The sequence below is a fragment of the Haliotis asinina genome, chromosome 8 (genome assembly GCF_037392515.1).
Source record: "Haliotis asinina isolate JCU_RB_2024 chromosome 8, JCU_Hal_asi_v2, whole genome shotgun sequence".
Lineage (NCBI taxonomy): Eukaryota > Metazoa > Mollusca > Gastropoda > Lepetellida > Haliotidae > Haliotis > Haliotis asinina.
The window spans coordinates 18,612,811-18,633,317 of record NC_090287.1 but is presented as its reverse complement, the minus strand read 5'-3'; the positions used below and the strand labels follow the sequence as shown (position 1 = coordinate 18,633,317).

General features: G+C 37.8%; 1 protein-coding gene across 2 annotated transcripts in view; it reads right to left on the bottom strand.

Annotated features, from left to right (window-relative positions):
• LOC137295121 (delta-like protein D) overlaps positions 1–19,753 on the bottom strand; it is a 157,169-nt gene extending 137,416 nt beyond the window's left edge. Inside the window, exon 1 of one of the 2 annotated variants that reach the window (XM_067826440.1) lies at positions 18,911–19,753. The gene's annotated coding sequence lies outside the window, so the exon portion shown is untranslated. Of the gene's footprint in view, positions 1–1,396; positions 1,503–18,910 lie in introns of those variants that run through there. The other variant, XM_067826441.1, reaches the window with a different exon arrangement.
• Positions 19,754–20,507: the final 754 nt, after the last annotated feature.

The window sequence follows — 20,507 nt, the reverse complement described above, 5'->3', positions numbered from 1 at the left end:
CACATTTAATTGTCAGGGACAACTCAGTGAAACACAATCAAATTAAACAGGGTATCCTAAAGAATGTTTCTTTTGATTGTGATCAGTTTTAAACTCTAATTCTAAGATGCTTAAGTGAAAGATCAAAGGTGCTGACTATACTTTATTAGATGATAATGTGCACTTTTTGCATTACGTCACAATGCGTTGGCCTCACTGCACCATTCTAGTCTGCCTGTTTGTAGTTGAACACTTTTGCATTACGTTGCAATGAACTGACATCACGAAGCTCGTCAGTTGCCATCACCTCGTACAGCCTTCTACAGTAAACTACTGCATCCCATTTCTTGGTTTGCAGTAGCTTCACTCAGCTGACGTCACTAATGGAAATATTTACATTTCTGTTTTCTGACAGACAAAATGTCTCAGTTCGACTTGCAATTTAACAGTGACACGGGCAAAACTATACTTTATTATGAAACACATTGGGGTAGAGCAAACTTCATTTCTGAAATAGTACACTCACAAACACTTCATCATGTTGAACAGGGTAAGGGTGCTCCCTGTGTGGCCCTGTACGAAGCTGTATTGTTGTATAACGCTCTGCTTACTGTATCAAAATCTTGCCTATTACATGGAAGGTTATCAGGTTATCATACCAAGTATTACATATGAAACTTGGTGATTGGTCCATATTGCCATTAGGAACCAATCCTGTTTCGAGATGCACTTTTCTATGACAGTGCCAGATTATTTAAACTACAGACTAGCAGTGATCAAATAGCTTCATTCCAATATTTGCCATGTTCCATGTGGGGTGATCTGTTTGGTTTAATCAGTGCATTAATGGAAACATATCCTTCAGCAAAAGATATGTGTATGCCTTCAGGAAGAGAGCATTAAAATATAACCAGAAGCAAATGTTGGGTTCAAGGTCAGAGGTAAGGCTGATCTGTGGGCTGCCCTTATAGATGAGTATGTTAGTATGGGCAACTGCAGTTGCCAACAGCAGCAGCAGCAGCAAGGGGCAACAATGTTGCCAGCAGCAGCAATGGGCAAAATGTTGCCAGCAGCCAAGAGAGGAAATCGCATTTCTGCTGAAAAGCAGACAATAATAATACCAAGCCAAAAGATTCCTAGCCGCTGAGAAGCAGAAGGGATAAACAGATTCTGGCTGAAGAGCCGTCCTGCCATAATTTTGAATATTGCCTAAGTAGTAATGATTGCAGCCCACAAGATCCAGGCCATCCCTAACATTTATTGACATATGCATATGATATTTTACAGACATTACAAGCCCTTTGGCAATAATGTACAATCTGGAGACAGAAGGAAGAAGGAGTTGGTTGACAAGAGAAGGGTGGGAGGGAAGCGAAAATATATAACTTATTGCTGAAGACAAAGCAGATAGACTCACCGTGTGAAACACAAATCAGTGGATGAAGAAACGATGACGCAATCAGGAGTAGACACTTGACGTCATTAGATGACGTAAGCAAACATAAAAGAGCAGGAAGAGTGAACTGAAAGAAAGTGTGACTGGTTTCAATAGAAGCATTAAGTGTTAAGCACTAAATGAGATTAAACTGTCTGGATTCTTGACCTCTTAGTTGAAATAGGTTCAGTTCCTGGTTCTTGTGATTAGTATTTGGAAATTATGTACCATGTACATTATCAGCAAATGCACATCTGATTAATGTAAAGTGAGGGAATGAAAAAGACTTTTATGTGTTTTATTGAAGTGGTAATGTTTGCTGGTTAACAATTTAAACAGGTGGTATAAGTCAAATTTCCCTGGCCCTGAAGATTTCTTTAGTTTATGGTTTTGCAGTATTCTTTACAAATAGATAACAATATTTTTCAAAATGAAAAAGACTTTGAATTAATCTGTTTTACGAGAGATCAAGAGCTTTAAATGTAAATGTTATCGACATATTCTTCTGTGAGAGACTACTTGATTTTTCACCCTTTAGCAGTATGTCGAGATAAGACAATTCTTTGTATATCAACCTACAGATCCATTCACAAGGCAGTTCCTTTGAAGTGGACATAAAGCACAGTATACACCTAATGGGTGTGCCTGTGTGGAAATAAAACCAATTATCATAGTGAATCATATGTATGTAGCCTTGAATTAAGGCCAGAATTAAGTATCATATAATTGTGTAGGTCACCTCACCCAGATAACCAATAAAAAGGCTATGTGATGGTTGTTGGCATCTGGCGACATTGTGCTTTGTATAGATATGAACATCAGGCTCCATATTTTCAAAACTCTCTTAGCGCTAAGATAGTCATAAGTTAGTGTTACTATTGTATGGCACTTATGACTATCTTAGCACTAAGAGATCTTCGAAAATATAGGCCCAAATTCTTAAGATAAATCTTAATCTTTTCTGTTTGCTGTTGTTGATCTCATCAAAATGACTGTAATTACAGTCCAAAGATGTATGCATATATTTTAAGCTTTATACAAAAGAACAAGTAAACTCATGTTCACACGTTTGCTTCACTTCTGCAATTTTGAAAAAAATAACATTCATTTTATAGTCCTAATATGAGTAACATTTTATTCTGTTGTTAATAAAATGGCAGCAAATATCTAGACTAGAAGGTTCTTAAGTAATTCAGAAATCTTAGGCTGTATATGTACACGCAACATCATACCTAATTCACAGCTGCTTTTTGACTGTTCATAATTTAGATGCTGTTCATAGAATTATATTTTCTCATTCATGTTAATAAATAAGTTAGGATAGTGTCTACCATGGTGGGCTCTCAGTCACCCAGATTGTTTGTAACGAGGGACGAGACCCAATTCCACCCCTCAGTCTGTCAGCAGGTGCCCCCTGTAACGGATATAACCCATACAGACACTCCTCTTCATTTAGCCCTCTTCCAGGTTGGACTCTCATTACCATGTGAACAATACCAGCCTTATTCTAACACAACTCGTATAGTGTTTTTACTGTTCCTTCATAGTCAGTTAATGTTACTTGTCCATTGTATGCAGTAATAGCAATACATCTCACCTTAACAGTACAAAGATGTAAATAAGATGACTGTATAATTCGAAGCATTGTAGTTCCTGTATGGTCTTTTTTGTTGAAATAGCCTTTTAATGGATGAATGAAACAAGCACACACTATTCAAAAGACGTATTTCATGTTGATATAGCAAAGCCAGTCATGACATGACAATTTGACTACATTCATACATGCATTAGAAAAATCAGATGTTCTTTTAGCTGTCTTTTTAGCAGTGGTAGAGAACATATGATATGGCCTGTGGTAGTGAGGTAGAGGGTACCTTAGCAGTTAAAGCATACACTGAAAGTGAGTGAGTGAGTTTAGGTTTACGTAGCGCTCAGCAGTATTCCAGCTATATGGCAGCAGTCTGTAAATTATCAAGTCTGGACCAGACAATCCAGTGATCAACAACATGCACATCAGTCTGCGCAATTGGGAATCGATGACATGTGCCAGCTAAATCAGCGAGCCAGACCACCTGATCCCGTTAGTCGCCTCTTACGACAAGGAAAGTCACCTTTTATGGCAGACATGTGTTGCTGAAGGCCTATTCTACCCTGGGACCTTCATGGGTCTCACTGAAAGTCCTAACTATCTACATTGATATCATTTCTGGTTTCCCCATCACTTCTTTGAGAAATTGTTCAACCTACACCAAATGGCATCCCTTTAATAAAGAAGTTGTGCATGTATTGGTACATTTACCCTGCCTTGATAATACTTGGACATCAGTCATTGACTCTTTTCAAAAGCATGCACTTTGGGATCGGAGAGGGTTATTTCTGTAAATGCTTTCACGACATATTTTCGTCACCTATAAGATTAGAAATATTTAGTGTGTCCCAAACATGATATTCTTAAGAGGCATTTAGAAGTTGATTAATATATGACAAGTATATGGATGGCAACTTCTTCATAAATGTACAACACAATGTTTCTGGGCTATCTCTTGCCTTTTCTTCAGGAGAAGAAGCATGCATTATACAATGGAGAAGAAATTACCATCCATGTACCTGTCTGGTATGAAATACTTACTTCCACTGTTGTCATACAGCCTCCATGTTTATTAATATTTCATGTCTAATTGAGTCTGAAGATTCTAGCAATAAAATAGAACAAGAAATATGTGACCATATCAAACCCGGTTGTTAATACTTGCAAGGCCTATTAAATCCAGATCCTGATTTACCCATTTAAGATTGCAGGGACATTAGTCATTTTGATTGCCTAGCTTGGAGGTTGATGCTATGTAGATAACAACAGGCTAGCTTTATCATTTGTATACAGTCATAATGTACTCTAGCCCTGTTCATAAACCATCACCTATTGCATGGCTTATACCCATAGATTCAGAAAGGCAGTCACCTATTCTTATGTGCATGTAAACAAATTTGTGTAAAGGTCAAAGCAATTTTCATATTTTGAGTTGTGTGGTGAATAGCATGTCTACAGATCAGATTTGTATGTAAGATTATTCCCGTGCAATTGACTAGGAAGATAACTTGGCTGATTTGTAATGCCATATTTCACAGAATGTGTTTGTGTTTCTGTGTATGGATGATTGATTGTATAACTTAATTATTAGTTTGTTTCTACAAACCAAATTCAGTTGGTTAAGATTGAACCCACAATTGTCTCGACTGTGTTCGGAACTGTGTATTGCAAGCTTTTGTCTGGCCCAAACTTGATTGTTTACAGGCCGTCACCATATGGCAGTTTATGGCTGGGTGAGGTGTTAGGCAACAAAGAAATACTTTTTATGAAATGCTTGAATGACAGGTGCTATGGGTAGAGCAGAGTGCGTTAATCTTTTTAACAAATACCTAGTGTCATTGCATAGTTTTCATCCATATATTCACAGCTATGTTGACTTTTACATCCTTTGGAATCTATTTGGGAGGTAATAAAGTCTGATTATTTCCTGGCGTTGTTGTTTTCAAGTTAATCATTATGTCTTAAATATTACATGTTATATCCTGGTTCGTGTTCCATCAAGTGATATATACTCTAGGAGTGAGTGAATATGGTTTGATGCTTCTTTTAACAATATTCCAGCAGTGGACACCAGAAATGGGCTTCACACATAGTACACATGTGGGGAATCAAACCTGGGTCTTTGTTGCAATGTGTTAACGCTTTAACCACTAAGCTACCCCACCGCTTCTAAGAGCTAGGGACCCGTGAAGGTCCCAGGGTAGAACAGGCCTTCAGCAACCCATGCTTGCCATAAAAGGCGACTATGTTTGTCGTAAGAGCGACTAACAGGATCGGGTGGTCAGGCTTGCTGACTTGGTGACACATGTCATCGGTTCCCCATTGCGCAGATCGATGGTCATGTTGTTGATCACTGGTCCAGACTTGATTATTTACAGACCGCCGTCATATAGCTGGAATATTGCTGCATGTGGCGTAAAACTAAACTCACTCACTCACTCACTCACTCACTCACTCACTCACTCACTCACTATGTGCTAGGACCATTATAAGTCAAGGACATTTAAGTTACTTCATTCAAAGCACTATGAAAGATCTCTTTATGGAATCCCTTGTAAACATTCTTTTGGTGACACAGTTCTGTCTGATTAATCATTACCAGATTACATGGAATGTTTCACCAATTCATTTATTTGCTTACACATTTGACATGTTTCTTTTTATTGCATGGTCTTGTTACAAACAGGATCATACCTGTAAAATAGGGAGCCACAAACAACCACACCCATGATTGCACATAACAATGCAAGTTGTCAACACATCTGTCTTAACATTGTTAGGGCCAGTATGTTTTATTAGTGGGAGTACAAAACCTTCGGCCTTTCGAAAAAAATCATAAACTTCTAGAACTAAGGGAGTGAAAAACAACAGAAGTCTTAACATGTAAGGTACAGAAAAGTACTCGATTTTTGTTTCGTCAGAATATTTTATAACTTTTAAATTTCTTTTGAATAGCAATGTGTTTTCTAATATGACCTGCTTAATAAAAAGTTTTAAGGAAATATGTTTATTTAAGGGAATTGTGTTACATTTCATATCATGCTTGATTTGCAGTTACTTCCATGCATTGTAGAGTTGAAACTAGTCTGTCTCCAGACCCTGAACCACATTATTTTCCCAACTGTAAAGCCCACCCCACCAACCCCCCCTTTACGGTGCAAAAGCCCTAAATAATGCAAGTCTAGATTTCCTCAGGTTTATCTATGGTCTCCCTTGGGCTCTTTTTTCTATTTGCATGGGTTCAATCAAACTTATATATTTAGAAACTAAGTGTTAGTGTAAGTTTAAACCTGCCTCAGGATTCTGGGAGATCAGAATGGCATTGATGAGAGGTAATTGTAAAGTGTGTCAGTGTTAGCTAGATTACAAGCTGCGTTGTTGTGTCAGCATATCAAAACAAATACATTAAAGGGGTTAGGTCACTGAAGTACACCTGGTATTTTGTTTATGTTAGTGAAGACATCACATCAGAGAGATGACTAAAGTTTACGTAGCAAGATAGCTGTGTTAGGTTCCCTTAGAGACCAAAGGGTGGTGAAGTAAATAATTCTAAAGATCATTTCTGTTTCACTAAATTATGTTTCTAAACCTAGCTAAAACATTCACAAGTGTAAGATTAATACATTTTTTCTACCCCTATAATACATGTTGTTTCCTTAACATAATATTCATGAAATATTCATATAAGTAGCATACACTTATGCTCACTCACTCATGACAATGCTCACTCGCTCACTCACTCTGCCCGTGAAGATCCGAGATAGAATAGGTCTTCAGCAACCCATGCTTGCCATAAAAGACAACTGTGCTTGTTGTTAGAGCCAATTAATGGGAACGGGTGGTTAGACTCACCGTTTTGGTTCACACATCAGATCAACACTAATGCTGTTGATCACTGTATTGTCTGGTCCAGACTCAATTATTTAGACCACTGCCACATGTCATTCACCACCCACTTTCCCACTCCTGTACTATCATTTACAACCATATAGGTATTTTTTTATTGTCTCCATTTCCTGATGTGTGATATACTGTTATCAATGGCTCCCTGTTTTTGCAACACAGTTGTTCTTGCAGTGATTTACAGGAAACAGTGTCTATCACACCTGTAACATTCCCAGACAATTTATCAGCCTCTGACAAGATTCTGCTGTTATCACATTGTTAAGGAAAGTTGCTCTGTCATCCTTTATGAGTGTGCACATTGTTCCATATGTATGATGGGGTCAGGTTATAGAGTGTTTCTCTATCAACACAGCTGTTTCTTCAGTCCATGAATACCTAATGTAACCCCATTTTGCATGTCATTTACCTTTTTGTTAATAATGCTTCATAAGTAAAGTTCATATTTGTGCCATAATTATGAAGATTTATACCAAAATGTATAGGCTTTTGACTAAGGTATTAGTTTAGTTATATATAACTAACTGGCCAATGGATATATGTACATAAAAGCTAAAAGTACAAAATTGTCATACTGATATCTTTTAGCCAAATTTCGGATAGTGGGGTAGCCTAGTGGTTAAAGTGTTGGCTCCTCATGTTGAAGAGCTGGGTTTCATTCCCTACATTCCCCACATGGGGTCCCCCACTGTGATACTGCGGGAATATTGCTAAAAGTGGCATGAAACCATACTCACTTTTAGCCAAATTTAAAAGCTTCATTTAATGTTGATTAGCTCAGGGCTATTTGAGTTTTTATTATTATTTTTTGTTGTTTATTTGACTGGATTGTTTGTTATTTTTAAATTGATACAGTTGAAAACAAGTAGGCAGGGACTATTTTTCAGAAATAGTGTCAAGGGATCCCAAAGCGTACATTCGTGTACATATATTTTGGGGTGGGGAGATTTTCTTCGTTTAAACTGATCCAGTTGAAAAAAAGTAATTAAAAACTGATTTTTAGATGATTAAAGGTTACCTACGTCAAGTTATCACTCACTTGAATGCATATACATATATTTTGGGGTGTGGTGTTTTTTTTACAAAAATTGATACACTTGAAAACAAGTAATTAAGGATGATTAAAGGTCACCCATGTTAAGGAATCATAAGGCATGCATCCTTGTACCTGTCTTCACAATCATACCACTAACAGGATATGTCACCCTTTCCCATCGACATAGAGCAGGCCCCACCATGCATGTTTCAGAGTCACAATTCGTGGGTTACTATCCACAATATACATCCTCTAAACAGCATCCCTCTATACATCTGCCGTGGAAGTAATGCACTACCTAGGTTTGTTTCAGATCATATTTCTGTCTTGCTTCAGTCAGAACAATTATTTTGGTACCATGTTTACTGTGCAAACAGCCAGATTTGCAGCCCAGCTTTGCCCTCAGATGTAGTTGCAGATTCTCAAGGATTAAGTCCTCCCTTATGCTTGTCTGCAATTTTTTCCTTCTCATTCTGGGATCTTCCTTCTATCACTGTGAGCAAGATGTGTTTCAAGAGCCCACGCCTCTAATGGAATCATTAAACATAATATTCTCGGCCCTACTCCATTACTGTGTAGTATTCAGTCAGTTCATTTGTCATGTGACTGGACTATTAATATACTTCAAATTATTCAGTATTAGTATTCATGGTACATTTTTCTGACAAACTTTCTATCATGGCTGAATTTACAACTAGATCAATGGCTGGGATCCAATATTCAATATGTAAAGATACTGCATGCTGTGTGTTGCAGTGGTCTCATGGATGGAGCACCCAGCTGGAGAATGGAAGGGTTGGGGTTCAGTTCTGAAATACATCATACCAAGTGACATTAAGAGCTGATACTTGTTGTCAGCTTGCCTGGAACTCACCATTAAGGTGATGAAACAAGGCCAGGGGTTCAGTCCCGAAATACGTCATGCCAAATGACATTAAGAGCTGATACTTGTTGTCAGCTTGCCTAGAACTCGCCATTAAGGTAATGAAACAAGGCCAGGGGTTCAGTCCCGAAATACATCATACCAAGTGAGATTAAGAGCTGATTCTTGTTGTCATTCTGTCTGGCACTTGCCACCTGTCTGAAACAAGGCCAGATTGGCTTGCAATTATTACACGCAGCGCTTTCAAGTATCGTTGTATGGCAATTGTATTTTAAACAGTCATTTTTATAAGGTCTCCGAGTACTATATAGGTTTTATATATGATAATGTCACCAATTCTTAATTTTTCAATAAACACTAATCAAAGTGGGGATTAGTGTGACATTCTACAAGACATGATAGTTCATGTGATGGCTATGAACCATCAGTTTGTCTTGTTACTCACAGCCAAATGGACTATGTTTGTCATATCGTCTACCTTCCTCCATGACATACCTGTGAAGGTCTTGGGGTAGAATAGGCCTTCAGCAATGCATGCTTGCCATAAAAGGTGACTATGCTTGTCGTAAGAGGCGACTAATGGGATCGGGTGGTCAGGCTCGCTGACTTGGTTGACACATGTCATCGGTTCTCATTTGTGCAGATCAATGCTCATGTTGTTGATCACTGGATTGTCTGGTGCAGACTCAATTATTTACAGACTGCCGCCATATAGCTGGAATATTGCTGAATGCAGCGTAAAACTAAACTCACTCCTCCATGGCTTGCCCACTTGCCTGACCACATACCTACCTAAAACTTGAAACTGAAATGGGCCCTGTTTTGCAAAACTGTCATAAGCCTAAGATCTCGTAACTTTTCTCATTTGCACCTCCTATGTTATAGTATACCAGGTACAAATGCTATGAGAAAAGCTACAAGATCTTAGGCTTACAAGAGTTTTGTGAAATAGGCCCCAGGGATTGTTTCTGCAGCTACAGACAACGTGTAGTGTACAGCTGTCATGGGACTGATGTCTTTGACTTTGTTTACAACAATTCAAGAATTTTGTGTAGATTTACTTACATCAGTACCACTAAACGTATTTTATGCACATGATCGTACGGTTAAGGTTAGGGATATGGTTAGCAGGGTTAAGGTGTGAGTTAGACTTTTATGTACAGCATCCGGAAGTAGCTAAAACAATGAGTAAAATGCTCCATTAAGTTCATTCAAAGCATTGAAATACAACACAAAAATAGCCACTAGTGGGAGATACATCAGCGACCTGGGCTCAGATACATAGAAGAGTATCAGTTCCTCATCCATGATAAGCACTGACACTATTGACTGCATTATCCTTTCAGGACTTCATTATCACTTCACGTTAGACATATTGGTATCACTTGGACATGCAAACCAAAGGTGTTGGAGAAACAAATGTGTATGGATTTGGTTGAGGAAGAGCAGAGGCAAGAGCCAGTGATCTGGATTGACTCCATGGGGAGTCAAACTAGAGTGGCAATACAAGATACATGGATAAACAAGTCTATCTAAGCAGCAACAGTCTTGAAGGTTATATGCACACCGAAACAAGAGCATTGTTACTCCTATGCTTAAAGCAAAGGTTAAGTTTCGAAGTGAGAAACAGGCATGAGTGAGTGAGTGAGTTTTCAGCAGTGTTCCAGCAGTATCACGGCAGGGGACACCACAAGTGAGCTTAACACATTTTGAATAGAACCTGGGTCTTCAGCTTGACAAGGGAACACTTTAACCATTAGATTACCCAAAAAAACCAGGCATGAAGTAAAAGGTACTGAATCACGATAGAATCCATAGGTTTAGAATTCAATCTCAACTCCAGTCATTATTTACTAGTGATTGCTGCCATAACCCTTTCTTTAGGTTTTGTAGGATTTCAAAGAGGGTTAACATGTCCTGCATTATATCCGACATGTTGGTAGAAAGATACTTATTCACATTGCATAGAGGGACAGACATTTAAATCGGTTGATGAATAAATGCTACAGCATTCATTATAATGAGTTGGACTGAAAAACCCAAACTTGATAATCATCAGGACTGTGATTTATATTACAATTCAGCGTAATCTGTAATTGTGTTAATACAATGTACAATATTCTCTTTTAACCTTTCTCTTTGAATCAAATTTATTGTTTTGATTTCTTAGGATATCATAGTGGTATTCCTTAGGATATCTTAGTGATTAAAGCATTTCTTCATCATGCCTTGATTGCACACATGGGTACAATGTGAAGCAACAATGGTTTCCCATGCCATGATATTGCTCAAATATTTGAGAAAACAATAAACTCACTCCAGCCAACTCATTATGCCAGACAACGTGAGGTTATGTGAGGTATTAAAGGTAAGACACTATTGCAGGAGACAAAAGACCTGTACAAAAGTAGGTGGTAAGCCTTTGCTCACACCCTAGTAATCAGAGCATGTACTACACTAAAAGACTGTTTACCTTTCTGCTTTTTCTGGCAGACTTTGTAAATATGTATACAAAGGCAAAATATACAGCATTTAATGTCGCAGACAGATTCCATCTTGCCACTATAGTGTACTACTAGTTACTGCCAATACACAGTGGCACAAGCACCTGTTGAGAGCTGATGGAGGCGCTTGACCTACATCATCAGGGAACCACCTTCCAGCGAGAAATAGATGGTGAAAGATGCTGTCCATACCATCCTCATAACCTCATAATGGTTACTCTGTACCTATTTAATCCCCCATTGTTAATTAAAATGTGGGAGTTTCCAAGATCAGAAATATCAAATTGCTCATGCAATGAAGAACTAGGTGTCTGTGGCATCTCAACACTGAATAAATATTAATTATGAACGTCAGGGACTATTCAGTCTTAGTTCCTGCCAAAACAGCTTCAGTGAAAAGTAAGCTGTGGTAAAAACATGTACAACTCACAATCAGAGGATTTTATCTTCAACATTTTTCAATGGAAGAATCCCCACAGGATTAAAAGTGATGAACGTTTTGCACAACTGCGCTTTATCTATGAATAATCACTACTGGGTACAAATACTGCCTTGTTTGAGAAAAAGAATCTAAATGAAAGAAATTCCTGAAGCATGGTCATCCCTGCTTAATTCATTTACATACTTGAATGGCTTCCAGAACATGAACAGGACATGTAAGCTTGCAGAGTAAGCATGGAAACCACTAAAACAAGTTTTTGAATGTGACGGTTACATCATCAAAGAATTTAATTCAGATGATAAGCGAGCAGATCAAGACCAGGCATGACTGCATCTTCATCTTTGACTCAGCAAGGAAGCAACCCCACTCCCATCCCTGCCATGCTCTTCTAGACACCTGTCAAAGATACAAATTGCATACTGACGATGGTAGATGGACTTGCCACGACTAACAAGGGATTTTTGTTAGCTCAATCAGTCTTTATCCTTTCATCGTTGTCATGTCGCACCCTTCCAGGGGTGTTGTCCGTCAAAACGTGTCCCTACCAGAATGAGGATGCTTTGAAGCATGACAGTCCCACTCATGTAAGAACATTCTACCCTGAGGTAACATGCAGTGATGGAATGTCCGAGATTCCCATGTCTTCGTCTGACATCCCATGACAAGATTCTAATGGAGATTCCTTAAGTTGAAAGCCAGACTAATTTGTTAAAAGTATCTTCTTGAGAAATTTCCTGTAATCATATGAAGGTGGACTTGTACTGTGATGATTCACTAAATATTTGTGTAAAGATGCAGTTTCAGAGCATCCAACATGGCGTATCGCATGATTAATTTCTAAGTGATCGTTGTAATTACCTCTTTAAGTTGCAATCAGTTTAAGAAACGGTTTTCTCTTTAACATACCTAGTACTTGTGCATTCATGTTTTCTAAGAACAACACATAAAAGGAAAATGAGTTTGAGCAGCAAGCTGTTCATTTCTTTCCCCTACAATTAGCTCTGTTGTTTCACCAGAAACACAAAGTTGTATCCCACCATGTATCCCATTTCTCATATGGCCACTAGTCATACGGAATGGGTCAGATTAATTAAATCAAGGGTCATGCTCCTCACAGTACAGTAGATGCTTTTCATGTTTGATAGTAAAATTTAAGTCAAAATGTCTATTTTGCTCACCAATTTTTTTACTAATGGGACGTATGACTAATGGGCTGGTTCAAAATGTCTCCAATGGTGGACCTGACACATCAAAGCCATCTTTATCTGTTCTACTCAACTTCAGAAGGGAATATGTTGATCTTTCAATTATTCACAAAACTGATTCTTATATGTCATTTCTATATGTAACTAAAACGACATTTGATTATTAAAGGTGTGACTATATAATGAAGGTGATGATGGGTATGCCAATCATATGTGTGTGATATGATTTGTATTATGATGCATTACTTGTATTTCATATGTTCTCATTGTCTCCCTTTCAGCATGTAAATCCCCAACCTAAATCAGTTTTAAATCTCAGACAGTGGAGATAGGGTATTGTAGGGGAGAAATATATGAGACTGGGGGTTCAGTATTGATTTTGTAATTGAGAACCAACCAGAAATACTAGAGAATCTGCATAGAATTCAGTAGGTTCTTTTTTTTCTCACATTTTTTAATTTTTACAGCATGTAATGCTATGTATTGTGATAAACTGATGTGTTAAATCATGAGCCTCATATCTTGATACAAAGCTCCACTGCAATATCATTATAGCACATTGATTATACCTGTTAGAGGTTGATCAGTATATGATCTTACTCAGTAGAAAAAAGGCATTTTATTAATGATTTGCTACACAACTTAAGTATATATAGCATGTTCTTGCTGTTATCCCATTGCGTTAGGCTGCATAAAAATAATTAAATGTTTCTCGGGCATTTTTTCTGTTTGTTTTTTTTCAAAGGGGATTTTTTTAAATTAATTTTTATAGAAAAAAAATGTGACAAGGGAGGAACACATTTTTATTTTTGTTTTCTTTCAGAAATATTGCTATGGAAATTTAGCATGTGTTAATGAGTTGTAGATTCAGTCACACTCGTTCTTACAGACACTCATTCTTATAGTGGACAAATCGATGATCGGGATGTGGAAAAGTGAATTTATTTTTTTAATGGCAATAAAACTTTGTTGTGCACATAAATGAAAGTGACACATTGATGCACGAGAAACATCTCGCTTTTTCTATTCAGCCTTGGAGAGTATGAAAATCATTTACACTGTGTTCAGTCAAATGTTCAAGGGGTTTAAGTCGAAGCAGCATTCTGTTGTGAGAAATGGCCATTTTTATACACGCAGAATACATTGAATTGTCATGTAATTACTTTATTGTAATTAATTAATGAGTTTTAGGACTATGAAAGATATATGCATGTGTATTGATGTGTGGTGGAAAATTGGAGTGAGGAAACTGTCATGATATGATCGAAATGAATATGATCACTCCTGTCAAGTCTGCAGTTGTGAAATTAGTGATAAGTTATGCTGCTGTGTAAAAAATATGTGAGTTTAGTTTTAAACCACTTTTACCAATGTTCCAGCAGTATCAAGATGGGGGACAGCAGATACGGTGCTTCACGCATTGTACCCATGTAAGGAATCAACCCTGGTCTTCGGCTTGAGCAAATGCTTTAACCGCCCAGCTACTTCCACTTCGCCTATTGGAATGCAAGTATAAAATGTTTGTGAACATCTTTTTCATCTCCAGATTTTGAATCTGATGTTACTGAAAGGCCAGTGTGAAAATGCCGTTATCAGTAGTGTATATGATATAATTCTAGATATTTACATATCACATACTGAAACAGATGACAAAACTTTATGGATGATCAACGTCTATATTTTTGCAATGGCAACGTTTCAGTATAGATTCTCATACCGTTTTGAAGAATATGGGGGAATATAAAAATATATGCCAAAATGTCACTATTGTTAAATTAATGAAGTTGATCATCTGAAGTCAGAACAGATGAGCTTATGTATGGAACTCCATCTCAAGTCAATCTCAAAATTTCAAATAAGATTTATACCCATATTTGATGCTCATGCTATTGACCATTGGATTGTCTGGGCCATACTTGATTATTTACAGATCACCGCCATATAGCTGGAATATTCCTGAGTGTGTTGTAAAAGTAAACTCACTCACTCACTCATACGTATATCTCAAGCCTATACCCAGAAAAATATTTCTTTAGGATGTAGTGCAGCATGTATATGTTTAATTTTAATTATCACCTTGATTTATTGAGTTTTGAGAGTAAATATCAAAATAATTATACCTTCATAATTAGGAGTTTTACCATTTGATGTGAGCTGTACAAGTACAGAGAAGTAAGCAAAAACTCCCAATCATCAAAATGTGTTTTTCATCTACAGTTACGAAAATGAGCATAGCATTCAGTATTAGGAAGCAGTTGGAAGGGAAAGAAATCATCATCATAATTATTTTTGGTCTGAGACACAATTGATGGACTTCCAAATTATTGAGCTGCTTGCAGAAGCCTTTCTGTTAAAACACTATGAGCATTGTTGAAAATGGCAGTTCAGTTTACCTTGTACTAGGTTAATACAGATAAATTAGCCAAACCTTAAGGAAGCTATACTGCAGAATAGACTTCTGAAGAGGTGATAATTTAAAATGAAAATTACAGGCAAATGTGCTTGAAATGAGCCATAGATGAAAGACATTTTTTCCAAACCTCTTTTCAAGTCTACCCTTCCCAGGTATAGCAACAGTACTAAATAATGATTTTCACACTGTTAGAAATAATAGGATAGACTTGCCAACATAGACGTTGCAGGTGTTCATTTGCAGTTGCTGCCTCAGCTAATTGCCTCCAACTGTTGGTTTATGGAGCGGAATAGTCATTAACATGTAATGCATGAATTTGTTGGTGTTTTAGCATCCAGAAAATGAATTCACAACTGGAAGTTCCATAGCCTACTTCAGTAGTGGTCCAGTGGTAACATTATCAGGTGATTTCTTGATAAATGTGTCTTAAATTCTTGCTTTCTGTAACAAAAATACATTGATCAGCTCTATTCCCAAATACACATTTCCAGTGTCACTCCAGATTCTAACCCTTGAGATTGTGTGTATATGTCACTTTCTGGAGTTTTGAAATTGTTGGCTTTTGAACTATTTAACTTTTTATCCCTTTCTGAGTGGCTAAAATTTGCATATCCCCTAATGTTTGAGGTTTGTTTCTTTTTGTTAATTTAGATTTGAAAGGCATAAAGTTACCAGTTCACCTGTTCAGTATGTATGAAGACAGCCTTGTTGAATTTCAGGCATAGCTACCCTCCTGCTTAACCCTGTAAGAAATCTGTGTTAAAATCAAAGTGGATTGTACAATTTTGACGATTATGAGACATAACTTGTCATAACAATTCATGTGCCCTTGACTTTCACGTCTGGAGACTGTTTACCAGGCTGTCCAAGCTTCTTCCAAGGGTTGTTTCCTGTATCTGATTCAGTTCAACTGAGAAAAGCAGAAGGTGGATTGTATTGAGCCAAGACAGGTGGATTACCTTCACCAAAGGCAAAGAACTGAAAACTTTTCATCACTTCATTACAAGACCAGAAGCTAGCGCCAAAGGTATTTCCTCCCAAGTCCACCCTCTTGATCTGGAGTATCTGGGCAATATGATACCACCTATAGGAACACTGACTGAGTTTTTTTTCACATGGGCTGCTTTGGGCACCTGATGATGTTGAGGCCATTGTCTGCATTACTGGCCTTGTCGTCATCAGGTGTGGTATATTCTAGTATACTACTCCACAAGAATGATGTGGCTCTTAGCAAATGTTAAGTAGCATATACTGCCTCTGTTGTACTAGGGACTGGCCATGTCATGCATAAGGATGTTAGAATATAGTACTTGTTGTTGAACTATGTGGTGCCTAGATATCAAGGGATCAAACAAGGATTTCTCATCTCAAGAGTCAGTATACCATATCCGAGTTTGGAATATGAGGAGATGTTGCTCTCATTAAGAGTATAGCACAGGGGTGGGGGCAGAGAGTGGGATTGTTCTGTCGCTGGGTGGTTATACAGTATAGCCCAACCTAATATCAGGAAAGGACAGTGGGGTAGCCTAGAGGTCAAAGTGTTTGCTCCTCTGGCCTAAGACCCATGTTTGATTCCCCTCTTGGTACAATGCAAGAAGCTCATTTCTGGTGTTATAAGGTCATAATATTTCTTGAATATTGCTAAAAGCTTAAAGCTCTTTGCTAGAATGCTGTTCAGGGGCATTTATCATGATAACTGCTGTTAAAAGATTACTACATATCCGGTTTGATATTAACAAGATATACTCATATAAGAGCACAATGAACCAAACTGTAGTAATGTATGTTTTCCTGGATAATATGATATGCCTACATCAACTTGAACTGACACATTTCCTCGAGGTGTCAGTATATATTGTCTCTGGTATCTTTCAGTTCACAACTAAGGAAGTTATTTTGTGTACCACTTCACCCCTGTCTATATTTATTTGCAATTGACTTGACAACTTAAGACACCTAGGATAGCCAGTGAGAAAGAATTGCATTCTACGATAAGTGCTATATAACATATAAGCCTTTTATAGGATTTCCAAGCTTAGGTTCAGACATGGTGCTTGTTTTATACCTTCATTCTTTATGTACAGTCCATATTGTTACCACAAACTTCAAGTTAATGAATGAGACCATCTTTATGTCCCTTTAAGCAGTATTCCAGCAATATCTAGGTGACTATCAGTGGAGAAAAGCATCACACATAGTACTCGTCTGTCTTTAAGAGGGTCTTCAGTATCATAAGTGAACACCTCAGTCACAAGGTTAGCCCATTGCCCCGTCTAATAAGTGAGCTTACTACAAAACACTAGTGAAAATAGGAATTGCACACTACATATATATTGAAAGCCCTTGTTTTGTATAATTTTATAATATAATGAATCAGAACTGATTATCTTCCGTTTCCAATGGTGCTTTTTATGTCATCTTCATATACTCTGTAAAATTGTGTAGATAACTAGTTCCTGTATTCCCTAATGAAAGAATTAATAACAGTAATGGCATGTTATCATTGCTGAAGAAATCTGTATAGCTGACTATGACATATTTCTCTTAGAATAAAATCCCGCTGATATGAACGTTATCACATAGCAATCATAATTTTAGGTTCAATCTGAATATTGAATGTTCATTTACTGATTTCTTTAGTATCAGTTCAGATTCATTGCTCTGTTTTATAGGACAGGTATGATCAAGGCCCTTTTTTAACGTGGAAATCATACTCTTGAAATTTTCTCAAGCCATAAAAACTGCTTTATGTTTTCCATGGCTTGAATCAATTCATCGGGGTGAAACCCATAGTATTGTCAGTTTCCAGACTACCTAATGCTCTTTTCAAGTTTAATTGAGAATACTGATGTGTTTATTATGTGTACCTTTTTCAAGCTGCTATTCAGAACGCCAGTGTAGGTTTACTTGATGTATGTGAGTAGCAGCGGACGTGAAGGGTGTTAAGGCTGTATTGAGAACAGGTTTTACCAGAGCGGAGGGAGACCAGCTGAGGGAAGAGAGCCCACAAAGCGTGAGAAAGCTCATAGGTGTCTATGCTTACACCTTCCCTTAATGTCATTGCATAATTCATTATTTTGTAGACCCTCTCCAGACTGTTTATTTGCTAATTGAAGGAAAAGCGTAGGCCTCGTCAGCCCACAAGGTGTTCTTGGGAGTATATTTACTTATGTGTCTCCTATTTCCATCTGCCCTTATCCTGTAAGCTACACCGGTGTCTTCTTCCTCCGTACCATGTTTCATTTCCACGACACAACATCTCATTAATCGTAACCCCTGTTCTTTGTACTGGTCATGATTTCTGCTCTCAAGATTGTGTGCATACTACATAAAACCTATAGGGCTCTGAAGTCTTGCTTTCCCAACAGCCTTCTCAGGTAAAACGTTGATAAATACACTTTTGATAAGCAGTGATAAGTGATATGAAAGAGATTTACAGCCTATGTTTGGCTACCTGTCCACTGCCTGTTGACTTCTTTACATAGGTGCCCCTTGGCAGTGCTTGTCGTAATTTCTACTTACCTCGCTGGCAAGTAGAAGAGACCAGAGAGCGTGGGAAAGCGTGCGCTGCGGAGCGATCAACTGGCATGACAAACTGCTAACTGACGACACTGTACTTCCTTCAAGCTATTGTACTGTGATAGCTTTTGTTTCTCCAAGTAGCAATTCTGTTTATCACAGCGTTGCATAAAATTCTGTTCTTGCTTATTCATTTGGGATGATTTTAAATCAGTTTGAATTGATGTTCAGAACTCACTATTTCACCAGTGATGGAAAAAATACGTTCAGGACAGGTTCCGTCCCTGAAACAGTCAGCAGTCTTGATCAAGAGGATAAGCTCAGTTTATGGTGCAGATTGGTATAGAATCCAGCACAAGAAATGATATTGTTCCTATAAGTTAGGTCACATGTTAGATTCACTGATAATCCATAGAAGAATTCACAAAGTTCACAATCACCTGAATCCAAATTCTAACAAACACATCAATTCATGGGGTCCTCTTCATTGTCAGAGCTGTGATCACAATGCAGACGTTCATATTTCAGCCATCTGAGCAAAGATCTTAATGCTGAAACTACACACTTCACTCAAATTATACCTTCCTAAAGGTTTATTCACAGAAATAATCACTGTTTGGATAAGAAATCAAGATCAGTACATACATATCGACTCTCTCTAGCAAAGAGTATCTTGCAAAAGTAATTACATCCGTCTCATCATGAGATAAATCCTCATATTCCCAGGATGGTGTAGGGAGGAGTCTGAGGTCGTTAGCGTATATAGCTTCAATCCCTACAAAGTTTCCCCATGTAGATAAAAGAGTTGTGAAGCTAGCCCGTTGTGAGTATGGGCCGCCTTCAGCTGTCTGCGTGAAACAGGTAGATAACTCACGTCAACCAGAGGAGCTAGGCGTCCAGTACTCCAGGTGAAGGTGCCAGGACTTCATCAAACACTTGACTGGGCTTACACAGAGGCCAATAACGAATCCATTGCCGGGACTATGCACCTGAAGTGAAGCCACCGAGGCATATCATCCTCTAGGATGAAGTGGTTATAAGCTGGACACTGACAGGATTGTTGAATAGTCAGTTGTGTACACTCTACATGCAGTTCAGTTGGTGACACTAGCTATCACACATATCCATGCTTAGAATAAATCAGATGTTAATAATTCCAGTAGCATTGTAATGTTCATTTCTTCATTAATTATTCTATTGGTGCAGCACTGTTCTACTCCAGTTGTAACTTGAAATAATAGTATAACTTTTTGTGTGTATGGTCTTTGATATAAGTATTGATTACAGGTATTTTTATCTATCTTATGGGCTCGTTTAGTGTTTCACACCTGCTCTTTGTATCATCAGTAAGTAATTCACGATCACCTGAGGATGTCATATGCTTGATTAAGCAGAGGTGTGCTTTTCATATTGAAGTTGGTTTACGATCTTGATAATGTACAGTTTGGGAGGAATTCAGTACCTGTGTCTGCCTCAGTTCATATACATGCATGTTTGCATGAATATTTTATTCTGTTACAATGATTTGGAGGAGGTATTATTTTCCAGTGTTTTGGGTGCTCAGAATAAAGCATGGACTATAGGCTATATCTTTCAAGGA